Source organism: Carcharodon carcharias, chromosome 1 (genome assembly GCF_017639515.1).
Source record: "Carcharodon carcharias isolate sCarCar2 chromosome 1, sCarCar2.pri, whole genome shotgun sequence".
Taxonomy (NCBI): Eukaryota; Metazoa; Chordata; class Chondrichthyes; order Lamniformes; family Lamnidae; genus Carcharodon; species Carcharodon carcharias.
The window spans coordinates 93,942,815-93,955,291 of record NC_054467.1 but is presented as its reverse complement, the minus strand read 5'-3'; positions in this window follow the sequence as shown (position 1 = coordinate 93,955,291).

Here is a 12,477-nt window from a genome sequence, read left to right as displayed (position 1 = left end):
CTGCCTGTCGTTGTATCTCCAGCATTCAGATGGTGGCCGCTTCCAGAGAGGCTCATCCTCTGATTCACACTGAGTGGGTGGCTGGTTTTCCCTTCCCCACAGGAGCGATTTCTGTCCTCCCCAGCCAGCCCGGCTGCAGCCTCCTCAAACTCAGTGAGGGCAATGATGTTGGTCATCCCTCCCCCAGTCTGCAATCTTTCACACTCGTTGTGTGCCAGCTTGGTCTGAATGAAGAAAGAAAGGCATGTGATGAGAAGGGATGGAGCAGAGGTTGGGTGTGATGGCGGATGCAGCATGAGCAACATAATAGATGGGGTGGTGGTGATGTGAAAGTCTTGGCGAGAGAATGAGTGTTGATATGTTTCACCCAATACTGGTTGTGTGTGATCTTTTAGTTAACTCATTCACGGGATGTGGGCTTCGCTGGCTGGGCCAGCATTTATTGCCCATCCCTAATTGCCCTTGAGAAGGTAGTGGTGAGTTGCTTCCTTGAACTGCTCCAGTCCACGTGGTGTAGGTACACCCACAGTGTTGTTAGGAAGGGAGTTCCAGGATTTTAACCCAGCGACAGTGAAGGAGCAGCGATATATTTTCAAGTGAGGATAGTGAGTGACTTGGAGGGGAACTTAAATGTGGTGGTGTTCCTATCTATCTACTGCCCTTGACCTTCTAGATGGTAGTGGTCATGGGTTTGGAAAGTGCTGTCAAAGGAGTCTTGGCAAATTGCTGTAGTGAATCTTGTAGATGGTACACACTGCTGCCACTGTGCATCAGTGGCGGAGGGAGTGAATGTTTGTGGATGTGGTGCCAATCAAGCGGGCTGCTTTGTCCTGGGCGGTGTCAAGCTTCTTGAGTGTTGTGAGAGCAGCACTCATCCACACAAATATTCCATCACATTCCTGACTTGTGCCTTGTAGATGGTGAACAGGCTTTGGGGAGTCAGGAGGTGGGTTACTCATCGCAGGATTCCTAGCCTCTGACCTGATCTTCGAGCCATAGTATTTATATGGCTAGTCCAGTTCAGTTTCCAGTCAATAGTAACCCACAGGATCTTAATAGTGGAAGATTCAGTGATGATAATGTCATTGAACATCAAGGGATTTTGATTCTCTCTTGTTGGAGATGGTCATTGCCTGACACTTGTGTGGCACAAATGTTACTTGCCACTTGTCAGCCCAAGCTTGGATATTGTCCAGGTCTTGTTGCATTTGGACATGGACTGCTTCAGTATCTGAGGAGATGCTAATGGGGCTGAACATTGTGCAATCATCAGTGAACATCCCCACTTCTGACCTTATGATGGAAGGAAGGTCATTGATGAAGCAGATGAAGATGGTTGGGCCCAGGACAATACCCTGAGGAACTCCTGTGGTGATGTCCTGGAGCTGAGGTGACTGACCTCCAACAACCACAACCAGCTTCCTTTGTGCTAGGTATGACTCCAACCGGTGGGGAGTTTTCTTCCTGATTCCTATTGACTCCAGCTTTGCTAGGGCTACTTTGCACCACATGCTGTCAAATGTGACCTTGATGTCAAGGGCAGTCACTCTCACCTCACCTCAGGAGTTCAGCTCTTTTATCCATGTTTGAGCCAAGGCTGTAATGAGGTCAGGAGCTGAGCGGCCCAGGCGGAACCCAAACTGGGTGTCAGTGAGCAGGTTATTACTAAGCAAGTGCTGCTTGATAACATTGTTGAAGACTCCTTCCATCACTTTACTGATGAACGAGAGTAGACTGATTGGGTGTTAATTGGCAGGCTTGGATTTGTCCTGCTTTTTGTGAAGAGAGTTGTAATTTGAGTGCATGATGTCATGATGTGAGTTTGATATTGGAGGGAGTTAAAAGATGGCTCACACTGGTGGAGCAGATGAGATCATTCATCCTCGCCTTGCACTGGGTGGCGCTTCGGGTGCAGTTGCCAGCCGTGTTGACCTGCTCTGTGACAGCCTCCTAGGCCAGATAGGTGAGGCTGGTTGCTTTCTGGATCCATCCCTGGGACACAGGACATGCCTGGGCACCCGCACTCTTCTGACCAAGGCCTGGAGTGTCTGGTGGGTGAAGCAGGGTGCTGCCTTCTTCTTGAGGCTTTCAGCCTCTTTTTTGTGGCTGGAATACATATCTGCACATGTCCTGAAGACAGGTGGGCTGGAGACAGTGAGAGTCTGTGTGGGACTGGTGTTTAAATGTGCAGTTGGACCTTGAACCCCACCATCTGACAGCAGGCAGACAAATGAACTCCCGACCCACCAGATGGTTCAGACCAATACTCACCTGTGCATAATTTGTAAGATTCCAAGCGCGGAATCGGGCACGAGTTCCCGCCATTCCGACCAGCGGGATGGCACCGCCGAAACCACCCACCCACATAGTCTCATAAATGGACAATTCCACCCTCTGTATCTATCCTACCCTACCATACCCCTTTATCATTTTAAACATGTTGTTTAGATTACACCACAGCTTTCTAATCTCAAGAGAATACAGGCAATGTCCATAAAACATATCTTCATATTTGAACACTTTCAGATCTGGTATAATTCTGGTGAATCAGCGCTGCACCCTTTCCATGTTAATATATGCTTCCTGAGGTGCCTAAAAGTAAATGTAGTACAGTACTCCAGATGGGTTCTGACCAAGGTTACGTACAACTGAAGCTGAATTTTCCCCACCCCCCTACCCCACCCACCCTTTGTCTCCCAGCCTCACTTGAGAGTAAGGTTAACATTTCATCAACATTTTGATTATTTTTTGCACCTGTACACCATCTTTCAGTGATTTCTGTAGTTGGACACTCACATCCATTTTCTCTTCCACTGTTCCTAACCTCCTACCATTCAGGTAATATTTTGATTTGCTTTTCTTTGATCCTAAGTGGGTGACCTTACACTTCCGTACACTGAACTCCATCTGCCAGAGATTGATCCATTTGCTTAATCCATTTATGTCTCTGTAAATTCCTAACCCCACCTACACAACTTACTGTATCTCTTAACTTAGTGTCATCTGCAAACTTAGATATATAACTTTCTATTCCTTCATTCAAGTGATTGATAAACATGGTGGAAAGCTGAGGCCCAATTCAGATCCCTGGGGTATACCACTTGTTAGATCACATTAATCAAAATACATTTCCTTTATCCCTACTCCCTGTCTACTACCTCCCATCCAATTACCAATGCACGTCATGAGGTTACCTCCAACTCAGAGCACTTTTATAGAATCATAAAATGGTTACAGCACAAAAGGAAGCCCTTTTGACTCATTGTGTCCTTGCCAGCTGTCAGCTAGTTCCATTCCTCCACCCTTTCCCCATAGCCCTGTTATTTTTTTCTCTTCAGGTGGTTATTGAATTCCCTTTTGAAAGTCCCGATTGCATCTGCTTCCAACACACATGCAGGTGGTATATTCTAGCTCCTATACCACTTGTTGTGTAATAAGGTTTTTCCTCATGTCACCATTGGTTCTATTGAAAATCACCTAAATAAGGGTCCTCTGGCTCTTGACCCTTTCCCACCATGGGAACATTTCTCTGTGATCACCTGCCATGATTTTGAACATTTCTATCCAATCTCCTCTCAACCTTCTCTTCTCTAAGGAGAACAACCCAAGCTTCTCCAATGTATCCATATAACATCTAAATGTTGGCCTAGCCAGTGATGGCCATATCCCATGAACAAATTAAAAAGTGATGTCATCAGCAAATTTTTTAATTGTGCTCTGCACTCCTGTTGTATGTTCTGTAGGTCTCTCAAAGAGGTTCTGACCTTATATAGTTGAACATTAAATGTTTATTGGGACCACACAACCATATACATATATACAGAGTACAGCCCAAGCTATGAGCTAACTCCATGCTTGCTCCACACAGGTCTCTGTCCAGTCCACAACTGACCCCAGTCTCAGGTCATGTGTTTCCTTACATCAAACAGTGGGCAGTACAGTTTTCCAGTGCCACATTAACCCTTGCTATGCCAAATACCCTTATACGACACCTCCCCCCAAGTCTTTACCCAGTGTATTTACAATCATGCTACCCTCGCCCTCACTTCCCACCCCACAGGCCCCCCCGCCCCCCCCCCCCCCCCCCCCCCCCCCCCCCCGCCCCCCACCACCCCCCTGGAGGCTTGAAGATTCTTCTAGATCTCATCCTGGTCACATTTGGAGGAGTGGTAGGCTCTGCTGATTTGAGCAACCTTTGTTGATTTGGATTTTGAGTTCTGGCACCAGGTTGTCTTCTTCTGATATGCTTTTTCCACTACTTGGAGTTGAACTTCTCTTTGTCAACTCCCTATCTGCTCCACTCGAGGGCCAATGGTTTGTTCTATACTTTCTGGAGAGAGTGTTCACTCATTTCATTTGTGGTACGCCATGACCTTTGTGAGAGATGAAGGTGTCACTCCATCGTTTGAATGTTCCTTATCAGTGGACTCACTTTGCAATTTGGCTTTGATCCCGACACTGTGCTCTTCCGTGTGTCTCAGTGACTGATTGAGGTGTGCTCTGGGGAGTTGATGGTTGCTAGGTCATTGCTCCATCATCATCTTGCAGCTGTGTGCTTGTTGGCTGGAGGTTGCAGTGTCTGTGCCACGTGTGATAGTGTGATAGCAACTACTGGAGCCTGGAATTGGGGCTCATTCTTCTGTTGCTGGTCATTTTCCTGTATGTCTTCCACTTGAGGTACAGTGGGAATTATCTGAAGGTTTGGCTGGTCCGACCGTAGAGGAGCTTCTCCACCTGCAAAGAAATTGGACAAACTGGCTCTGTGAAGAGTGAAGGCAATTCAGAGCTGAAGTCCCAGTCGCGAGTCTCTTGATTGGTGGGCCTCTTGCAAACTTGCAGTTCCATGTAGTTGACGGCAGAGGTTGACGTCTTGACATCTTCAGCCATTTTGAGAAAGTTAAGGGCAACACGGGCATCTCCGCACAAGAGAAAAAAGATTGATTTTTGATGATGTACATGATTTCAAATATCTGCTCGTCGCCATACCTCAATGCTTCTAGGATCATGCCTGTGAACAGAAGTCAGATTGCTCCATGTCCAGAGAGTGGCATTTCTGTCGTTCGTAGCCAGGGGTCTTTCAGCCACATTCCTTATCTGAAAGGACCATAGCATTGGCTCCCGTGTCCAATTTGAAGTTGGTGAGGTGACTGTTTACTGAGATGCCTGCATTCTAAAAAGAGATTCCAGGATTTTTGACCTCACACAAGAAGCATTCTTCCTGGTGAGGTACCTCAATGTCTTGGATTGTCTTCAGAGCCTCTGCCCGTCTGGGTGCCTTAGCCTTGCATGGCTTTCCAAAGTGTCCCAGGTGGTTGCAGTTGAAACACTGCATTGAGATTGCAGGACATTGCTCTCGCCTGTGAGGTTGTTTGGCTCCACAGCACTGACATGGTTATCCACCCTCTTGTGGTCTGTTTTGGTATTGACTTCCTCAGCCTAGAATCTTCCTGCCCCTTTGTTGTTTCTTCTGGGCACTTGGGCCAGAACTTTATGTCTTGTGGGCGGGTGCGTGCTCGACCCATCCGGTTGCGAAATAGCACGAGATGATGTCAGGTGCGCTTCCCAGCGTCATTGCACACTTGTGCGATATCTCACTTAATAGTTGGCAAGTGGGCTTCCAATAGCCCGCGCACGCCCACCGACAATTAAACAGGCTATTAAGCCCACTAAGGAGGCATTTGAAAGCAATATTTCACGGCCCGTCCTTTTTTACAGTTGGCGGCGGGCCAATCGGCCTTTACGTTTTTGCTCAAACCTCAATCCAGGGTGGGATGAAATCTCTGTGGGAAAATAAAATAAAATGGGGTATCTGGAGACTGTTTTTTCATGAGGTATGCTTTCAAGTGCTTGATTGTGCTGCATGGACATATTTTGTAGCATTTTTGTTGTTTTGTTTATTCTGTGGAGGTCTGCTGCTCCCTGAGGCAGTTGTTTGGCTTCAGGAAGCTCAGTGGAAGCACTCACCAGCACCTACGGTGACATCGGAACCCGCCCTCTTCCACCCCTACCGGCAGCGCAGAGCCTTTCTCAGCACATATTTCATGCTGGCTGGCTGTTAATTGACCAGCCAGCATGAAATCGCGGTTGGGGGCCGATCGCGGTCAGGGGCCCATTTCCCGTCTGCTCCTGGGCCCACCACTCGCGCACGCCTGACGAGCGAAAAGTTCAGGCCTTGGTGTTGCTCTGCACTATGGTTTACTTTTGCCACGTGCTGTTGGTGGATATCAGGTGTCTATCAGATGGCCTTTTCTAGAGTCAGATTTTCCTTGGCCTGTAGTATGCCTGAAAGGGCATTGTCACCCATGCCGACAACAATTCTGTCCATTATTAGCTCTGACTCAAGGTCACCACAGTCACAGGCTTCAGCCAATCGGTACAATCAGTTTCAATGGCAGGCAGGCTCTCATTCGCCCGCCATGCCATCGCCTTGCTGTGTGCCATCTTTAAAGTGCAGCCGTGCGCATATCTCTCAGTGCTTCCAGCCCACAACTGCTGCACAGAAGACATGGCCCCAAAAGGCAAAAAGGCTGCAGCCCCCAAGTTTGATGATGCATCCTTTGAGGGCCTTTAGGATGGAGTGGAGGCCTGCAGTGATATCCCCTACCCCTGCCCTAGCTGCAGGATGGGCAGCAACATCAAAAATCAGGCTTGGGAGCGCGGTGGCAGCAGTGATTGTCGCCAATGCCCTGCAAAAGAGGACAGCCACCAGTGCCACAAGAGGATGAATGATCTCCTCCATTCTGCAAGGCTAAGTCACTCTTCCCATCCCTCTCAACTCACACTCAAAACCTATCACACATCCACAGGGATCTCACTCACTGCCAGTTCAAGGGACATCACCATTCAATCTCTCACACACACCTTCACTGCCCTCATCCCTTCCATAGGACCACCCACACATGCCAGGCATACTTATCATCTGGTCTGGCAGGCATCCTGCTTAAACTCTCCCCATCTGTATTCATGCAGGACAAGCTGGCACACATGGGGAGAGATTGCTGAATGGTGGAGGAACGCCTGCTATCCTTACAGCCTTTAATAACAGAGCCATCCAGCTGACTGGCAAGGATCTGGACTGGTCTTGTGCAAACGGTGAGGTCAGCGCTGCTCTACCAAGTGAGGATCCAGCAGTGCAATATCCATCAGACAATCATGCCGTGAGTGATGTATCCAGTTTCACAGGCCACTGCCATGCACTAATTATCTCCTCTTGCTTTCGCAGGCACATCCGGGAAACAGCCAAGAGAGTCCGTGACCCAGGGCCTCCAATCAAGCCCAAGGGAAGTTCAGAAGAGGGATCCGCTGATACCCTCACTGAAGATCCATCACAGCGCTCACCCACACTCTCCCCCAGTGCAGAGACATACACCTTGGAGGGACCTAGCTTTAGAGTAGCCTCAGATTCATAATCTGGTGAGCATATCAGACTTTCTGATCCACAGCAGGCAGCAGCAGGAATTTCTCAAGTCCCTGGCACTTGGAGGACTGCTGGAGGGAGATGATGAGCCCCTGGACTCGGTCATGTATCAGTTACTGGAACAGCAAAGGGAAGCTCGGGAACTTCAGGAAGGGATGTCCGCTGCACTCCTCAGATAGAGGAGTCTGTCTACCTTCAGTCTGAAGTGATAGCGTTGGCATGCCAATGCACCAAGGCTAAAACTGGTAGGATGGCAGCCGCCATGGAGACCATTGTCTGGGACATCACTCCTGCATTGCTGTATGGACTAAACTCCATCGCTGAAGTCATATTTGGCCTCGAACAGTGTGTGCAAGAGGGGTGCACGACAGTTCAATCTCACTGCAGCTTCCACTTCTCCTCAAGGAGTCAGCCAGGAGCCCTTGGGCACACATAGGGAGGAGGATCAGCAGGTGCACGCTCCGGGGCCATCCACCCAGGTGACTCCAGGAGTGTACGGCCCATCCAAATTCCCTCTTCCTGTGACCTCAGCAGCTCCAGCTCCACAGGCCGAGGAGGGTGCCCTGCCACACAGCAGGACCCCGAAAGCAGGCCGGGGCCCTCCAGGTTTCAGCCCTCGAGAAGATACCCATCAAAGTCATCGCAGACAGGGCGTAGCAGTCAGCTGGCTGCCTCCGCCTCCACTGTGGATGTCCGGAGAGCAACAAGATGTAGCAGCTGGGTTAGGAAGATTAAGAAGAAATAGTTGCACAGCCTGGGCATAGGTGTTAATCACTTATACACGTTCACTATTGTAAATAAACTCTCAACAATGTCTCCCTGACTGTGGCTCCTTGTTCCGATAAGCAGTGTTCTTGTTACTCAGACGTGAAACCTCTCTGCACAAGATAAAGGCAGGTGTCTCAGTCCAGGGCCACTTCCCTGTGCTTTGTGTAGTCTTCAGACCAAAATGATGGTCCAGCCACACATTAACGATGCCTGCACCTTGACGGTGCTTGTCATTCCTGCTAGAATGTCGTGGGCAGGCAGCACAGAGTTCCGTCAATTCTCTCTGTGTGCTCTCAGCACCTTTAAGGTGGGGCTGGCTCCCATCTCGACAGCACCTGTGACCAGTAATGCTGTGCTCCTGAAGGGCTCAGGTGCTGAAGGCTGACAAAGGATTAGGTGTTTCTAAAGTTTTATGGTTGTGTTGCTATGATATGACCCTGATCACAGAGTGCAAGTGAGTGCCCTCAGCCAGACAGGAGACATTCTCAGAGGTTTTCTGATGATTTATGGAGTGTCCTCACTGCATGTCATTGTCATCTTCCTGCAATCGAGTGATTATTAGGGCCTCCATTGCGTTTCCATGACAGGAACAATATCACCGAGGGTGAGTGCACTACCATAAGCCAAACTGGAGTCAAACGTTCATAGATGTAATGTGAGGATCTAAAGTGTCTCCTCACTGCATGTCATCGTCATCCTCCACAAATCTAGCATCTATGTGGGCCTCCTGAGCACTCCTGCCTCATATGGCCAGTACGAGGGCCTCATCGCTGTCATTGTCGCCTTCAAGGACCCCTTCACCCATCGACATCCTCCTCATCAGAGGAGACCTCCAGCTCTAACATTGTCTCCTCAGCCAGATCCTCTCCTGGTTGCAATGCCAGGTTGTAAAGGGCGCAGCAGGCAACAACGATGTGTGACATCCTCTGTGGACTATGTTGTGGGGCTCCACCAGACCGGTCCAGGCACCAGAACCTCATCTTCAGCATCCCGATGCTTTGTTCCACCAAGCTGCGAGTTTCAGCATGAGCCTAGTTATACCGCCTCTCTGCTGCAGTCTGAGGCTGCCACTGAGGGTGTCATCAGCCACGTCCTCTGTAGGTAGCCCTTGTCCCCGAGGATCCATCCCTGCAGCTTCTGTGGACCCTGGAATACATGAGGGATCTGCGACCGATTGAGAATGTAGGAGTCATGGATACTCCCTCAGAACTGTGCGCAGACCTGCAGGATGTGTTTGTGGTGGCCGCACACCAGCTGCACATTCACCAAATGGAATCCCTTACAGTTGACATAATTGACTGCTTGCTGTGATGGAGATCTGAAACCATGTTGATTGCAGTCAATGGCACCCTGCACCTGTGGGAAACCCAAGATCTGGGCAAATCCCAGTGCTCTTGCTTTTGATCCTGGCTTTCGTGGTCCCGGGTGAAATGCATTAAGTTGTCTTCCCTTGCAAAGATGGTGTCCGTGACTTCATGGATGCCTTTGTGGTCGAGACTTGTAATAGCCCACTGAGGTCACCTGTGGAGCCCTGAAAGGAGCCACTGGCATAAATGTTGACAGCCACATTCACTTTCACAGCCCCTGGCAGTGGGGCTGCCCTCCATGTCCCCTTAGCACCAAATCCTGCAGCAGCTGGCAGGTGTGACCAACCAGTTCTCTAGACATGTGCATTCTTCATCATCACAGACAGGTTGTAAAGGGCACAGCAGGCAACAACGATGTGTGACATCCTCTGTGGACTATGTTGTGGGGCTCGGTTCTCGGGAATGAAAGGTGGCGTCAATAGACCCTGGGTCTAGCAAGGCACTGACCAGCAAAGGCTCGCTGTGGGTCTTCAGCAGCATGTATGAGATCCCCGCCACCTCAGCAATTGCTGAGGGTGCTGCTCCTCCCCCTGCACAACCAGGTGTCTCCATTGCTCTCTTCTCCATCGTCTTCACTCTCTGTATGCCATGAGGCATACAGCTAGTTCACCAGGCTCCATGCTCCTGACGCACACCTCTTGCACGATGAAAGACAGAGATTAGCTTGGGTGTTCTAAGAACCTGTCTTGGTTAAGTCTGCAGGCCCCTTAATGCATCCCAGAGAGTGCTGGCCACCACTTGGATGGCCAGAATTAAGTGTGCTGCATGGCTGCCCGAAACCCCACCCTCCTCCACCCAACCGATTGGACTGCATGCTGTGCTCTCAGCTCAGACACAGGCATTCTTCTAACCCGCACTGTAAAGCTGCACTGTTAGTTTGAACCATTGGGGAGACTGGTCCAAACCAAGATGAAGACTTTGCAAGGGACTGCAAGCGCCTCCAACAATGGCTAGCTTTAGCGAGGAGATTGTACAATGTGCCCAGTCATCTAAGTATTCTGCTGTTCACTAAAACGCAGTTTGCCATCTGTGCCTGGGAGGTGAAAAGCTCTGGGGCATTTGGTAGCACTTTCCTGTCTTTGCGTTACTTGAGTGGGCAGATAAACTAGAGGCCTGACTCCACACATGTCAATATGGCTGCGTCTGAACTGTCTCAGCTGCAGAGGAATGGTCACTTTATACAAGGTTTCCCTAATGCGTAGCCACTCCCCCCCAACCCGCTATCCTGCACATGCTTGTGTGCTACCTTTAACTGCAGGCCAGTCCTTGCTCCCCACCCCACCAAGTAGCCTCAACCTCAGGGCAGCCCTGAACCCTACACCCAAGTCACCTCAACCTTGAAGTCCAACTGGCGACCTCTGTCAGCGCTGCAGCCAACGTTACTGTGCACTCGCCTCCGAGTTCCCTGCAAAGTGCACCCTGCTCAGTGCACGTCTTATACATGCTGTTGTGAAACACGTCAGCATGCAATCCAACCTGGGTGGATGATCCAGAGTAGGGGGATGACTCCAGCTGGCTGGCCTTATAATGATATGCAGATGTATTACAATGAGGTTTCCGATGTCTGACAGCGGGAAACACGGCCCACCATGGACAGGCTAAGTGGATGATTGCAAACTGGTTTCACAACATTATGAAACCAATTTTTGGCCTTCTCACCATATTGTCCACTCACGCCGCCAAACACGCCCGACCTCAGTGGGCACAGAAAATTCTGCCCTCTGTCCTTTTATCTAATTCTGAAGCTATCACGTATCGTAAGAATCTCTTCTGCCAAAGTCCTCAATTTTGTGTTTGGTCTGGCCCTTGGATCAGTCCAAATTGGTCTGATAATGTTGCTTTGTTGTCCATGGTTGCTTTAAAGTTCAGGTGTGTCCAGCTTGAAATGCTGCACATGTTTTAAAGATGGCGCCGCAGTAACCGTTTTTCAGAGTCTTCCCTTGCTTGTCACATTTTGGCGGGCTCCTGTGATAATGGCAGTCCAGACCTCTTTGTCTGTGGTTTTGTGCAGCATTTACTCAATTAACTATTTTGGACCTTCCCTGCAATATCAGAGGATTTTCCAGTATTTTACAGTGTATTCCTGGCTTTGGCTGAGGTTTTTAAACCTTACGATTCATTTTCATTCTTTTCTCTTACAACATGCCCAGCCACCACATGGTTTGGCATTGATTCTGAACCTGGGCTGGCCGTGGTGCTTTCAGAAACAGGCTGCACTGACGTTATTTTTTTCAGCACTGAAGATTTTTAAACTAGTCATGGCTTAGAACTGAATTTTTTTGCTCACCCCCGCTTTGACTCTGCATTCTGTGAGCATTCGGAATGGAACTCCACAAGATCTTGTGGAGTCTTCAGTTGCACAGTGGAGATGTTTTTTCTTCTGCCTTTCAGCTTCCAATTCTGCAATGAAGCTTATTTCAGGTGATCTCCCTCTGTGTGTTCACTTCAGGTGCTTTCAGTCAGGTCAGGATGCTGCTCCTTTAATTTTCCAGCTTTTTAATTCCTGCTCCAGTTTCTGAGGCTCAGAGTTTTTCCATTAGCTGTAACCATGTTGTATGTTCAGTACAAAACCAAAAATAGCTGGAAAAACTCAGCAGGTCTGACAGCATCTGCAGAGAGGAATACAGTTAACATTTTGAGTCCATATGACTCTTTATCAGAACTAAGGAAAAATAGAAATGAGATGAAATATAAGCTGATTGAGGGGGGTGGGACAGGTAGAACTGGATAGAGGACCAGTGGTAAGCAGAGGCAAAGAAGAGATTGCCAAAGATGTCATAGACAAAAGGACAAAGGGGTGTTGATGGTGGTGATGTTAACTATGGAATGTGCTAATGGTGACATTAAGGGTAGAAAGCAGGGCGAGCAAGTGACAGAGAGCCCTAGTGTGGGTGGGGTGGGGGGAAGGGATTGAAATGGGCTAAA